At 44.2% G+C, this 15,182-nt stretch overlaps 1 pseudogene; it reads left to right on the plus strand.

The window, feature by feature from the left end:
* The first annotated feature begins 1,671 nt into the window (after positions 1 to 1,671).
* On the plus strand, positions 1,672 to 3,786 carry LOC127629667 (uncharacterized; annotated as a pseudogene).
* Positions 3,787 to 15,182: the final 11,396 nt, after the last annotated feature.

Consider the following 15,182-nt stretch of genomic DNA (forward strand, 5'->3'; position numbering starts at 1 on the left):
TGCCCGGCCGCGTGCGGTGCCCTCATCGCAGCCAAGGATTCCCATCCTTTATGTGTTGTGTGCATGGGTCTCAAACATGCGGAGGAGGCTCTAGAGTTTCCGGAAAACTGTAGCCACTGCCTGGCGTTGCCTAAAAACTCCGCCGCCGGAGGCTCAAGGTCGCCGCTACCCAGTGCACCGACCTCGAACTCTCCGACTCCGATGGGGGTAACGGTGATGACGACGCGCTCCTGGTTTCCTCCGGGCGCGGCCTCGCTCAGCTGGGCTGATCAACACAACCCGGAATTTCCTGAGGAGATTCTCTCAGTGGACCCCTCGTTCGCCAATGAGCCGGCTGGTTCTGGTGACTACGACGATGCGGGCCTTCTTGAAGGTTCGGAGGACGAGGATGCCATCCCGTCTTCTGTGACTCAGGCTAACGCCCCTGCAGCTCTCACCCAGTCTGTCCTCATCGAGGTTTGTGAGCGAGCGGCCGCTCGCCTCAATATCGAATGGCCAGCTTTACAAAGTGCCACTGACCAAGAGAGGGACGTGTATGACGGGAAACTCCTGGGACCCCCTCCAGGCTCGAGAAAACAACTTCTCCCCGTCCTTCCTGCATGCGCAAAGCATATGAGGTACTTTTGGGGGGACCCGCTGGACCTAAAACACGGTCTCGCGGGCCTTGAAGTAAAGGACATGACGGCCCTTGGGATGGGTGACCCCCCCCGCCATCGAGCCCTCTGTCGCCAGACACCTTAATCCATCTCAAGGTGGTCTACTTGCCCCCCCCCAAACCTGTTCTCCCGAACAAAATGGACCGGTTTTCTGCCTCTATACACCAGGCCTCTTACAAAGCCTCGGCCTTGGCCGTCAGAGCCCTCAATGTCTCCTCTCTTCTGTCTGCATACCAGGCTGAACTCCTGGTCGATATGGGGCAACAATTGGAAAAAGGGACCCCCACACCCTCTCTGTGGAAGGAGATTGTTACGGTGAATGACCTTGTTCTCCGTAATGCCCGTCAGGCCGTCCAAGCCTGCGGGCGCTCTATGGCGTTCTCAGTGGCTGGAGAACGTGCTCTTTGGCTTAACTTGTCGGGCCTCCCTGACAGTGAGAAACGGCGCATTGCGGGTGCCCCTGTAGAGCCTGGCCAGGCTCTATTTGGCCCTGCCGTCGCTTTAATGCAACAGCGTTGCGACGACAAGAGGAAGGAGGACGAAGCGCTAAAATTATGCCTCCCGAGGAGAGCGGCACCGCGCCAGGCACCACCCGCGCGACCACCCAACCCTCCTGCTTCGGGGCGTCCTTTCCATTACCCCGGTAAGGCAAAGCCTCGGAATAAGCCACCTCATCAGCAGGGTAACCCGCCTTCTGCTAAGCCTTGGGGTAGAATGTCTTTCGCTGCGGCCAAGAAACCCCCCCACTCTACCCCCTCCGATTCTAAACGGAAGCGGCCGGCCTGATCCATGGCCTCAGGGGGCTTTGAGTCCACGTTCTCGGGCCACCAGCCCCCCGGACTCTTGTTCGACCCTCCAAGTTCTCAAGAAAAGGAGGGTTTCACTCGGTGGGGTCAGCCCCCCCCTACCAGTGGGTGCCCACCCTGTGTGTTCGGTTCAGAACCATGTGTGTTCCCCTGTTCAGCCCATATCAGGGAACTTCCATGTGCTGGAAGTGTTTACAGTGAGAAACAGTATGAGAGCAGTGTCACCACACAGCCCCTATTACATCTCTCCCACACACTCAATAAAGGCTTCGGCCCAAGTGTTTCAAAAAAAGAAAAAGAACACAAAAAATCACAAAAATCCAGCACAGAGAGAGAACATCTCTCCACAACCCCTTATGTCGCCCCTATGTTGTCCACTAGATGGCGCCATTGTATTTCAAATGAGCAACTCGGGCATAAACGCAGCAATAAGCGCTTCCCCGGCTCAGGTGGGCTCACTTGCGAGCCACACAACAGCTTGGCAGGCTGTGTCGGCTCCCGAGTGGGTGATTCGAACCATAACGAAAGGGTACAGGCTCCAGTTTGCCAGGAGACCTCCACCTTTCGGCGGCGTTATCTTTTCTCACACAGAAAAGAGCGCTGCACACATTCTGAAAGAAGAAATTTCCTCCCTCCTCGTGAAGGGGCGATTCAAGTAGTACCCCGAGATCAATGCAATCAGGGGTTTTACTCCCGTTATTTCCTAGTTACAAAGAAGGACGGCTCTCTCCGTCCTATTATGGATCTCAGAGTGTTAAACAAACATTTGAGGAAATACAATTTCAGAATGTTAACACACGGCACACTCGCGCGCTCAATTCATCAGAACGACTGGTTCACATCAGTCGATCTGAAAGATGCCTTTTTCCACATCAATATGTACGCCCCGCACAGGAAATTTCTTCGCTTTGCCTATCAGGGCATATGCTACGAATTCACAGTCCTCCCTTTCGGCCTCTCGCTGAGTCCGAGGGTGTTCTGTCTATGTGCGGAAGCGGGCTTAGCGCCGCTGAGAATAACGGGTCTCAGGATCCTAACATACATAGACGATTGGTTAATCATAGCCAATTCCAGGGAAGAGGTGGTGCAAGACACTCGCCGTGTGATCACGCACATCACATCACTCGGGTTCAGAGTGAATGTGAGCAAGAGCAATTTCACACCTGCCCAGAGTGTTATATTCCTGGGTCTGGAGCTGAATTCAATCTCAATGCGCGCGCGCCTTTCACAAGAACGCGTTCGCTCTCTAATGAATTGTCTATCACAATTCAAGGAGGGGACGAATGTGCCATATCGCAAGTGTCTCAGATTACAGGGTCTTATGGCATCAGCTATTCAAGTTTTGCCTTTGGGCCTTCTGCGTATGAGGGCATTCATGAAGTGGGTTTTATCCCTCCACTTCAGCCCATTACGCGACCTCTGCCGCTCTGTCACAGTGACGCGCTCGTGCACAGCAGCCTTGCGCCACTGGAGGAGTGCAGACATGTACGCACATGGGACCCCTCTCGGGGCTGTTATGTTGCGAAAAGTGGTAACGACAGACGCGTCCTTAACAGGCTGGGGAGCCACTCAGGAGGGCAGGACGGTGAACGGTTCGTGGCCGAGCGAACTTCGTTCAGCCCACATAAATTATCTGGAGCTCATGATCGTATGGAAAGCTCTGAATCATTTTCTTCCCCGTCTGCAGGGGCATCATGTGCTCGTTCGCTGCGACAATACCACTGCAGTGGCTCACATCAATCGCCAGGGCGGCATGCGCTCGCCCAAGCTTCATGCCCTAGCTCACAGGCTTTTGGTGTGGAGCGGGCGGCACTTCCTGTCGTTACGCGCAACCCATGTTCCAGGTGTCCTGAACAGGGGCGCGGACCTTCTGTCGAGGGGAACCCGCTCTACGGAGACTGGCGACTCCACCCCCAGATAGTGGGCATGTTGTGGGAGAAATTCGGGAAGGCGAACGTAGATCTCTTCGCCTCGCGCGAAAACTCCCACTGTCCTATGTTCTTCTCGCTAAAGGACGAGGACGCGCCCCTCGGCGTGGACGCACTTGCCCACCCGTGGCCCAAAGTGCTGCTCTACGCGTTTCCCCCTGTGCCTGTTAATTCCTACCCTGGCCAGGGTGAGAGAGCAGGGCCTGTCCCTAATTTTGATAGCACCCAGGTGGCCCAAGGCACCATGGTTGGCAGAGATAATTCCTCTTCTGCATGCCCAACCGTGGCCCCTCCCTCTTCGCACAGACCTGCTGTCTCAGGCTGAACGGGGAAATATATCACCCACACCCGGACAGGGTGGCTCTGTGGGCTTGGCCCGTGAGAGGACAAACTTAAGCTCGATGGGGCTCCCCCACGGGTGGTTGCAACTATACAGAACGCTAGGGCTTCCTCCACAAGGTCCCTATATGACTGTAAGTGGCAAGTGTTTGAAGGGTGGTGTGATGAGCGTGGTTCAACATCATATCAGTGTTCAGTCTCTGATATTTTATGTTTTTTACAAGACCTTATGGATAAAGGCAGGACTTTTTCCACTATTAAGGTCTACCTGGCAGCTATTTCCGCTTGTCATGTTGGGTTTGATGGCTTAACGGCAGGGCAGCACCCCCTCATTCAGTAGATTTATGAAGGGTGCCCGCCGTTCTCTCCCAGTTACTAGAAGGACTGTCCCTGAATGGGACCTCTCCATGGTGCTGGAGGCTTTATGTCAGCCACCTTTTGAGCCCCTGGGAGGCGTTTCCCTGAAAATTCTGTCTTTTAAGACAGCGTTGCTCCTGGCCTTAGCATCAGCTAAACGTGTCAGTGACCTACATGCACTCTCTGTTCATTCCTCGTGCACTAAATTCTCTCTTAGTGGAGATAAGGTTTTTCTTAAGCCTAACCCGGCCTTTATGCCGAAATGCTTCCCAGCATTCTCGTGTGAGGTAATGGAGCTTTCCGCTTTTCACCCTCCTCCTTTTTCATCTGAAGAGGATCAGAGGCTGAATGGTCTGTGTCCGGTCCGTGTCCTGCGGGCTTACTTGGATAGGACCAGTGCTTTTCGGAAGAGCAATCAGCTCTTTATCTCTTGGGCTCCTCCTCACTCGGGGAATCCCATTTCTAAGCAACGCCTCTCACATTGGCTTGTGGAAGCTATAATTTTGGCTTATGAATCTTCAGGAGTGCTGCCTCCAGAAGGCATCAGAGCCCACTCAACGAGGGGCATGGCCGCCTCTTGGGCTCTGTTCAGGGGAGTTTCATTGCAGGACATCTGTTCTGCTGCCAGCTGGGCTTCTCCCCATACTTTTGTACGTTACTACCGACTGGATGTAACCAGGACCCCGGTAGCTCATTCTGTCCTGGGGTGGGTTCTTCATAGCCCCTCCCCTGTTGGTTCCTTTTTTCTTTATATATGTAATATATTTATATATATATATATATATATATATATATATATATATATATATATATATATATATATATACATATATGAAGTAGGGAAAAAGGGGTAATGGGCCGGTTGGCTGTACACATTCATGTCACCAAGCATGCATTAACATTCCTGCTGGGTGTTGTCTTTACTGGGTGCTGCTGGGCTGATATTTATGTTTGTGCCACTAACATGTTTCTTCAGCTCTGCCAGTACACAGTTCTCACTTGTGTGCTTCAGGGTTGCCATGTGTGTAATTACGGGACGTGTCAAGCACCGCCTCCTTGGGGCGACCGTTCCCTTTTCTGGCTTGCAGGACCTCACTGTGAGTGTATTGGGCAATCGGGGAGCTGTCCATGTCTCCCATAGGTGGATCTCTAACACGAGATGATGAAAGAGAACAATAGGTTACTCACGTAACCCCGGTTCTCTGAAACATCGAGTGGAGAGATCCACCAAGCTTGCCCCGCTTGCTGCACGAGAAGCGAATATTCTTACTGAGGAGCAGCAGCGCGTGCAGATTGTTATATGCCCTTAGGTAAGGGGCGGGACCTTACCGAGCATAGGACACGCGCTTCTGTCTGTCTAGCCAGACTTGGTGCAATTGGATGCTTCTGCAGAGGTCAGGTACGGATGCCCTTCCCATAGGTGGATCTCTCCACTCGATGTTTCAGAGAACCGGGGTTACGTGAGTAACCTATTGTTTCATCTGATTCCTGCTTCAGTATAGCTGTCTGATACTGGTTCATGATTCGATTCCATATCAAAATCCAATACTTTCACTGTTATAGTTTATAGTTATAGATGTAAAAAGCTTACTTTAGATTAGTGTCTGTGCACATTTCTTTCGTGACATTGCATGCGTTTAAGCACAAAGAACTAGTTTTATATAGAATCATATAATCTATATAAACTAAGATGGTGTCATTAATATGCACATGCTTTCACAATGTGTTAATGAGTTGACAAGTGATATTTGCATTTAAAATGCCACCTCTTATCGCATTCAGTAAATTGAAAGTTGGTTTTCCAAAACGAAGTCAATCGTAAAAATGATGAAACATAGACTTGCGTGCTGGTTCTCGTTGTATTGCTTAAGATGCACTCGACGATCTACGATTGCTTGAGAGCTTAAGTAGACAGACTCGTGGAGGACACCAGCTGGACAACCGCAGAATTACACCTAAACTTTGTTACGCTTACACATTATGTAGCTCGGTCATGGAAGAATACGTTCAAATTGTTTAATATATAGTTTAATTGTATATTATTTTAATTTTAAAATATACTAGAGTCAATAGGCTAAATAATAAAAAATAAAAATAAATGATGAATACAAAAATAACTCGTATGTAGTTGATACAGGTGAGGGTTGCCATGTCAACATTGATGTCCTCTTCAAAATCCTCCTTGTTCGTCATTCAGAAGAGTCTGAACCACTTGAATTTTGTTCTTTATGTTATTGACAACATTGAATTTTTTTAAATTAAATTTCACAAAATTTTGTCAACTAAACTGACCCACTGTATAATTATAGAAATATAAAATAATATAGAAAAAGCACAGTTTTTTCCCTGGAAGAATATTAGGCTTAAAAGTGACACATCTTCCTTTTTCCACAGAAAGCTTATATAATTTACTTTTAATAATATTTAAACATGATATGTGCACCGTCTTTTTTTTTTATTTAGTATTATTTTCCCAATAGTTTTAATGGAAAATAAGAACATTCTTCATATTTGTTTCACTTAAACACAAAAAACCTCAGGTGAATGCATAGACCATTCATTGCAGAGAATAAAACATGCATTTTGTGTCTCTGCTGACCTCTTGTGGAAAAAAATCTAAATGCCATTTTATGTCTAGGCCACTAGATGACCTTCTCATTCCATTTGTGTATTATTAACAACTCCTTATATTTTCTCACATTATTTCAACCTAAATGTGTATTTTTTTCTACAAAATGGTGTTTTAAACGAAAAGCATTTTTTTAATGCATATTTGTAAACTATTGTGTCATTTGTCCTTTATTGTAGATGCCGAAGAAGAAGGGTTTTTGTATGTGGCCTGTTATATTGCCTGTTGTTGCTGGGACTGATGTCAAAGCTGCATCATTGAATTGTGATGTGAATGTATCGATTGCATGTAGTGTTGTGACTGCAATCAAACATGTGATTGCTCCTCTGTGTACATGGGAACAGACAGATGTTGATGACATTAGTGTGGCCACATATGTAGCTAAGGCAAGCCAGAATAAAGACATTAAACACAAGGAGTTCTGTAAGTTGATTGAACAGCTTAATGTGTTTGGCAGGAACTGGAATGTAGAAATTAGTATGCCAGTGTTCAGAGATTTTGGGTTGTTGGATGAGACTGTAATGTACGAAATGCTGCCAGTATATTTGTTGAGGGATGGAATGTGTCCATGATGAATAAATGGCACTGATTGCACTTTGAAGGTTCATCAAAGATGATGTTGTAGTAGTCAAGAAGATCCTGACATAAAGAGTGGTACAGTGTTTACAGATAGTGATGACATCGGAGGTGCTGCTGAGTTTCAGGATAGCAGTTCTGTCAGACTTGAAAACAGTGTAAGAGGATCATTTCACCAGGGGAATGAACGGTTTAAATATGGAGGAGTTCAATGTATGGCAATAGGTTTAGTAACCCTAAAAAATGCTGGGTTGAGCCTTTTGGGTCATTTAATTTGGTTGTTTTCTCTGTGTTGGGTAGTTTTGTGTAATCCAACCACTGAGTTAATGGCAGGATCATTTTCACTGACAGTTGAATCAATACACCCCCTCCCCCCACCCCGACGCAGTTATTTGACGCGGCACACAGGCTGTTTTAATTCACCTCAGTTGGAGGAAGCGGTTTTCAGTACGGACAGATTGTTAAATTAAGTTGTAGAAACAAGGTTTGTATCAATATATTTACATATAAAACAATTACTGTACACCAGGGGTGCCCACACTTTTTTGTGTGATGATCTACTTTTGAAATGACCAACTCAATAAGATCAAAATAAAAACACAGTTTCATTTAAAATAAGAAAATGCTTGTTGGGACTAGTGCACATATCCCTAAATGGAATTCATCTTCTAATTAATAAAAAAAATATATAATAATGTTCAATGTTGATATCATTCAGTTTTAAAACTAAACCCAAAACACCTACAGCACAATCCATTACAATAGCCAGGGCATTTACCTTATTCTGATGACGAGTAAATATTGACCAGGCGAGGTTGTTTATTCAGTTGCCATGACAACTAGCCTTCCAAGGACTTCTGAGAACAGAGCGCGAAATTGCGATGCTACTGCCTGATTCCATTCAGTTTTGCCTAAAGCTGCGTTCACACTGCCAGCGACTTTGTCGCCTTTTGGCATTTATAAATGACATTCACGGATGTCATTCCATTGCTGTTGACAGCGAATCTCTTTTTCTTGCCGCTAAAAACAAACATTTTGGAGGGAAAAGACTAAATATAAATTGATATTAAGCATTTTATTCCAAGATGAATGAGAAACCAGGCGTGCTGTTTGCCATAGCGGCTGTTTATCTGCGGCGAAAATACAAACGCCGGTCTGTCTGGGTCCACAAAATCCCCCCGATCTCAGATACACCTTTCCACGCAGTATTTTTCTTAAAAAATGTCCTTGTATGTGGGAAGAGACATATCATAGAGCACTGGGAAATTTCTAACAGCAAGAATTAGCCTTTCATCCATCTTTCCGTTACTGCAGGAGCTGAGAGAGAGAGAGAAGGATCACGTGAGCTCTCCCGTCTTCTCTCCTATTGGCTGTCGCTTCCGTTAGTCGCACTTCATTTGAATAAAGTTGAACTTGTCTCAACTTTGTCGCGTCACTGGACACGCCCACATCTAGTTGCCAATGGTCGCGACAGCTCGTGTCGCGTGCGATGTCGCTGGCAGTGTGTACGCACCTTAATCCGGGCAGCAGCATCGCAATTTCGCGCTCTGTTCTCAGAAGTGCTTGGAAGGCGAGTATGCGCAAACCTAGTTGTCATGGCAACTGAATAAACAAAATCTCGCCTGGTCAATATTTACTCGTCAAGTGCAAGTCAGACAGAAAATAAAGAAGGAAAGACATTATATTTATTTTTATTAAAATTTAACGAAAGTACATTTAAATTTTGTGCGATCTACCAGCATTGCCTTTCGACGTATTGGGCACCCCTGCTGTACACTAAAAAGGCAAAAATGTGCAAAAACAGGCCAGTTTACATGACATTAAATGTACCTCTATCTTAATAAGCTTTGGTTTATTTTAAACTGAAGGTACATGCAGGGACGGATTATGACTTGCAAAGGCCCCAGGGCCAATTATCTCAAAGGTCCCCCCTCCAAAAGTTGAGCAGGGGGATTGATGGGTTTGAGCGGGGGATCGCAAAAATGGATCGTGCAACATTTAAGCCCAGTGCCCTCCGGGCAGTCTAGGGACCCTGGGCATTGGCCTGGTCGGTAATCCATCCCTGGTTACATACCACCATTAATGTCATGTAAACGATCATTTCTTGCTCTTTCAATACTATTTTTCCCATAACATACACCACTTAAGCTTCTGAACACTTGTGTCTACGTAAAGTGTCAAAATTGCCCATCTCCCACCTCAAGTCTTACTGCGGTGCTGAGTCAAAACAACCCAGTTGCTGAGTTAACTGTCGCAGGCATTCTGGATCATCTTCAGGAGAGACTCGAGTCAGCACTTAAGCGGATATACTGGAGCATTTCTTTCTGATGAAATAAAGGTTTGTATCCGTCTTTATCTATCTTGACCATTTTGCCTTTCAATGTATACTCTTGACCATGAGCTTATTGACTTTTTTAATGCATACTCACTACGACTGCTTTGTTAATTCTCTTTACAAAGTAGTCATAGCAGTCAGTGGAAGGTGGTTCTAATGACTATCCTGATAATAAAATTAGCATGAGTATTATGCCATTCAAATATTTAACTTAAAGCTAGGGTGTGCAAGCTTTAAAAGAAATTTTTTTTGTTATACTGGTTGAAAGTCTCTTCACAGATAGTGGTCTAAATGTAAAAAAAAATTATAATAATTATATATATATATATATATATATATATATATATATATATATATATATATTCATTCTGTGGAAGGGAGAGGACTAAAAAAAATTATCGACCAATCATTGCATTCGGTCCGAATATTTGCATACTGCTGCGCAACTTGTTAGTAGACAATCACACATCATCAGCGTGGGTTCCTTGATGCTGTGCAGAGTGAGTGTGAGAATGGAAGGTGAAAACTCTAACATGCAAAACAAACTTATGGCATTCTATTATTGTGAAATGTGATGTTTTTAGCTTTTTAAAAACAAAACGAACAAAAAAACCCATAAATAAATGGTTTTCGTTCGTTATTATTGTAATGTCTAACCTTTGAATGAGACATGAGGTAATCTGAGACTGTTGCAATCAATTCCACAACACGTCTCTCCTCATGGCTCTTAGGCCTAGTCCACACCAATACGTTTTTGTTTGGAAATGCATCTTTTTTTCTCTGTTTTGGCCTTCCGTCCTTTTGAGCTTTTTGAAAACGCACTCCAAAGTGGATACATTTGTAAACCGCGTTTTCGCGTTGTAGTGTGGACTGTGAAAACTGATGCTTTGGAAAACGATGACGCATTTTTAGTCATGTGATCTATCCAACAAAAACAATCAAGATGGCAGCCTGTGTTATAGCGGCGCTGTTGATAGCGTTGTTAAAAAATAAATGTCACTGAAGTAAAGCAATGTGAAGGTTGTACACAAAGGCGAATGGAAATTTACTCGGAATTGGTGTCCGGCGACGGAACGATTTGATTAGTGACACGATTTAACATTTTCACAAGTTTCAGTGTGGACGAGCAACTTTTGGAAAACACTTTAAAATGTTAGTGTGAACAGAGCTTTTTGAAACGAAATGCCGTTTTCAAATGTATTCAGATTAATGTAGACGTAGCCTTAGACTCTGCTCTGTGTGTGTGTGTGTTCATGTGGGATAGGAGGCATGGCTTTGGGACACCTCTGAAGCAAGGGGGGCTCTATGCTTTCAATGCTAGCTTGCTAACTGCTAGCCTCTCTAAATTACACACCCTAACTTTAAATTTCATTACAGAAATTATTTTAAGGTACTATATGTAAGAATTTTCATGTATTAATAATGGTTTTATAGGTGTCTTATGAAGACGGAGGTCTAAAATATCCGGTCTAGCAGCAGTAAATAAATCTTGTGCATAAGATCTGCCGGCTAAGTCACGTTCGATGGTACGGGTCTGATTAAATAATGCATGGCTGACCAACAGAAGCACCTGTGCTTCAGATCTAACCGCTTTGATAATATTTTCATTACTATTGTTGATATGTTGGAAACCAGTGGCCACCTGGTCTGCCATCCATGTTGAAAATTGAGATTGTTTAGTTATTTTGAAGATATTGACTATAGAATTGACTGAATCAAAGAGGCCTGCAATATTTCCAAACAGATCTCGTGTATGGTATTTTGACAGCAAGTCTGTCTTTGGAATCAGAAATTAAATCATCGATTTGTGATATACGTTTTGTCATCATCATCATCGCAATATTTTGTATAGGCAGATAGAATATTGGATATGTTGTAAGTTACATGAGTCATCACCAAATTGGGAGGAATTGGGTATAGCTTTGGGCATTGCTTTGGTTTACTATACCCACAGGTGGTTAAATTATAACAGTGATTAGCAGTCCATGAACAGTTTTGTGGGCTAGTGAAATTGTTCTCGCTTATTCTACACAATAAATCCCTTCCTTTTGGCTAGTCCAGATTAAGGTTTTGGGTATATTGTCATTTAATTTATATTCTGTGTAACTTATGTGTGTGCTGTTTAGTGTTTCTGTGTGGGTGCACCTATATGTGGCAAGTTCCAATTTGTTAACAAAATAATAGATTTTAGGGTCTATGCCGTCATAGTTTTTCTCATATAAAGTGTGCATCCCACCTTCTTTAGCTCCTGTATATAACTTTAACTGATACCAGGCAGTGATATTGTGCCGGGATAGCCATGCTGGTGTGTTTATTGACATGTTTATGTATGCGGGATGAGTGGAACCTAATTTAAAACAGATTTGTGGCGTGCAATTTAGTTCCGGTGCTACTCCGGGAGGCCATGTAACTATTTCTTTGGGTGTAATGAGAATTTGTGAGGTGTATTTGGGCTGATGCCTGTGGCTTTAGATGGTGTTGCACGTAGTACAGTGAGGACGGTTGGTAAGGCATCTGTCCACCTGTTTTGATGTTGTGGGATTTGCTTAGCTAGGTTTTCTTTGATGGTGCGGTTGGATGATGCATGCGTTCCACCATACCTGAGCTTTGCGGTCTGTAAGGAATGTGACATTTTTTTTAATTTTAAGCATTTTAAACATGTTTTTCATTACTTGCCCAGTGAAATGGGTTCCTTGATCAGACTCTATTTGGACGGGCGCACCCCAAAGTGGGATGATTTGGTTGGCCATCACCCTTGCCACAGTGTTTGCAGTGTTATTGCGGGTGGGAATTGCTTCCACCCACTTAGGCCCCATTTACACTGCATGGTTCAAGTGACCCAAATCCGATTTTTTTCCTCTCATGTGGCACAGATCGTATATGACCGGTGAACGTGTAAGCAGGAAAAAAACGCATGGATTCCGATTTTCTCAGATCGCATTCAGGCCTCACTCATATGTGGTAATAAATCGGATATGAATCGGATATGTGCATTTGCGTGTGTCATGTAAGCAGACAAATCGGATATTCCCCAGTAAATGCGAGTCGTACGTCATTAAAGTGACGTCAACTCAGGTGGACGCCACCAACTGAGATCACGTGACTTATTATAGGCGCGATGGAGGACGAAGGAAACGCACAGTGGAGCAATGCGGAGGTTTCATGTCTTTTGAGTGTTTGGGGCGAAGAGACAGTGCAGGCAAAAACGCAGGGCTGTTATCGAAATAAATCAATTTACGAAGACATTTCACGAGATATGGGGAGGCACGGTTTGGAGCTCTTCACCTTCTGGCAGCTTGATGTACTCGCGCATCATCTCATTTCGCACGGCATGGCAAAACTCCCGGACTATTAGGCATACTGATGCGTCACTTATGCCAAACAGATGTGCCAGTGTTCGATAACCAGCTCCTGTCGCGAGCCACCATAGTCCAACTCCAGCGCGCTTCTGCACTGAGATTGCCTGGTGAAATGTTGTGTCCTCGTATGAGAGCATTGGTGACAACCGCACACACAACATTTCAAAAGTTTCTCGTCGCATACGAAAGTTGCTGACCCACAGTTCTTGACCCCAGGTTCCAACAACGCGATCCCACCAGTCTTGAGTCCTTTGCCGCATCCAAACCTCCCTTTGAACCGATGTTGCAGCGATCATCGCTAAATTCGCCCAGGCTGCAACAAGGGCTCTCCTCTTTTTTTCTCCGCCGTACGAGATCAATGTTTTGCTGACTTTTTTAATGACTTTTCAAAATACTGTGGAAAGCAAAACACTGGATAATTTTATTCGCGTCTTAAATCCATTGCATTTCGTGCTGTTTTACTTCATTTTCCGGGTCAGAATGTCTACATTTGGTAGTTTCAGCAGTGTATGTGTAAATGCAAAAATCGGATACGGGTCACTTTTAAAAGATGATGCAAGCGTGTCGTCGATTTTGGCTAATTTAGCCAAATTTTGGCTAATTTATCGCAATGTTGTGGTTTTGCTTGTGTTTGTTGGGGTTTCTGTTTATGTGTGCACGTACTTTGATGACGGAGAAGAGTCACTCGCTTTGATTGCTTGCCAAATTTCAGTGATGGTGCTGAAATGTTTTATTGGCATTTCTGCCGAAGTTTTCGCAATTGCCATTGTACCATAAAATCATGCACTACCCCAAAAGCATTACGGCTCTCTGTGTATATGCAAAGTGGTTCGTGGTAAGCTTTAATGGCTTCTAGCAAGGCCACTAGTTCTTCTTCTTGTGCAGACATACTTGGCGGTAATTGAATAATAGTTGTTTACCAACATCTGAGTTGGGAGAATGAGGAGCCCACACCGTACACACAGTATAGAAGTGACCCTAATTACAAAACCGGGAGCAGTCAGTGTACACCTGTGTTTGGTTTGAAGGTTTTTGGTCTTGTATAGGACTTGGTACTTCCTGTTCAGGCTGACAGGTGTGTGGGTGGCCCTCAACATCTCAAAGCAGATGAGGCAGAATGCGTGTGTTTACTGTTATGTCACATGCTTGTATGTCTGCTAGCCACCTTGCTAATCTATGAGATGAAACACCTTTTATGCGTCCTTGCAGTAGCATTTGACCTGCTGTGTGCAGTGTGTGCACAACAACAGGCTGGAAGCCAACAATTGGCTCTGTTGTTGTTGTTAACAACCAATGAACCGCCAAGACATGCTGATTTCATGGGTCGAAGCCTTGTTCAATTGGAGATTTGTTCCGGCTATAATGTGCAATCGGACGTAGCAATCCGACATGAAAAACATACACCCGGATTTATTCAAGCAACTAAAGCTGGTGAGTTTAAAAGCATATTATAATTTGCATTAGGGCTGAAACGTTTAGTTGACATTATCGGCATCGTCGAAAATAAAAAATTGACGAGAAAAATGTTCGTTGTTGGATAGTCGTTTGATCTCATTTAACGTAACATGAAATCACAATAAACTGTACCGATGACGCGTGAGAGCAGCAGTTCACGCCTGATGGAGGAAGAATTACACAGATCAGTCAAGATGCACTCGAAACTGTCACAGTTTATTTTTTGTAAATCCCAAAGTATTAGGGAATTATAAAAAAAAAAAAAAAAAAAAAAAAGCATATTCAGAAGCATGTACCGTTGTAGAATAAGTGGAGGCGGAGCTCTTTAAAGGAAATATCCCGGCATTACATCTTAACACTATAACTTCCGGAATTCTATAACTACTAGAATGGCCATAGCGGTTATTCTGACCGTTCATACTAGACTGTACCAAATGTAATTTTGTTCATGTCATATTTACATTTGAAACTTCTATTGAGGTTTTAGAATGAAGCTTCTAATGTCTGTCATCATGTTTTATGACGTCATCACCCTAAAAAATAAAAAAATCCTCGAACAAAATCCTCAATTTGAATAATATGGATTAAATGGAGCATCGAGTGCCAAGTGAATGCAGATAGGCCTACATAATACAATCTTTATATATATATTATATATATATATATACACTGTATATATATATATAAAAAACTTGCTGGACTGCCCCGGAAGGTGGGTGTCTCGCTTTGTGTCCAGCAAGTT

The sequence above is a fragment of the Xyrauchen texanus genome, chromosome 36 (assembly GCF_025860055.1).
Source record: "Xyrauchen texanus isolate HMW12.3.18 chromosome 36, RBS_HiC_50CHRs, whole genome shotgun sequence".
NCBI classification, from domain to species: domain Eukaryota; kingdom Metazoa; phylum Chordata; class Actinopteri; order Cypriniformes; family Catostomidae; genus Xyrauchen; species Xyrauchen texanus.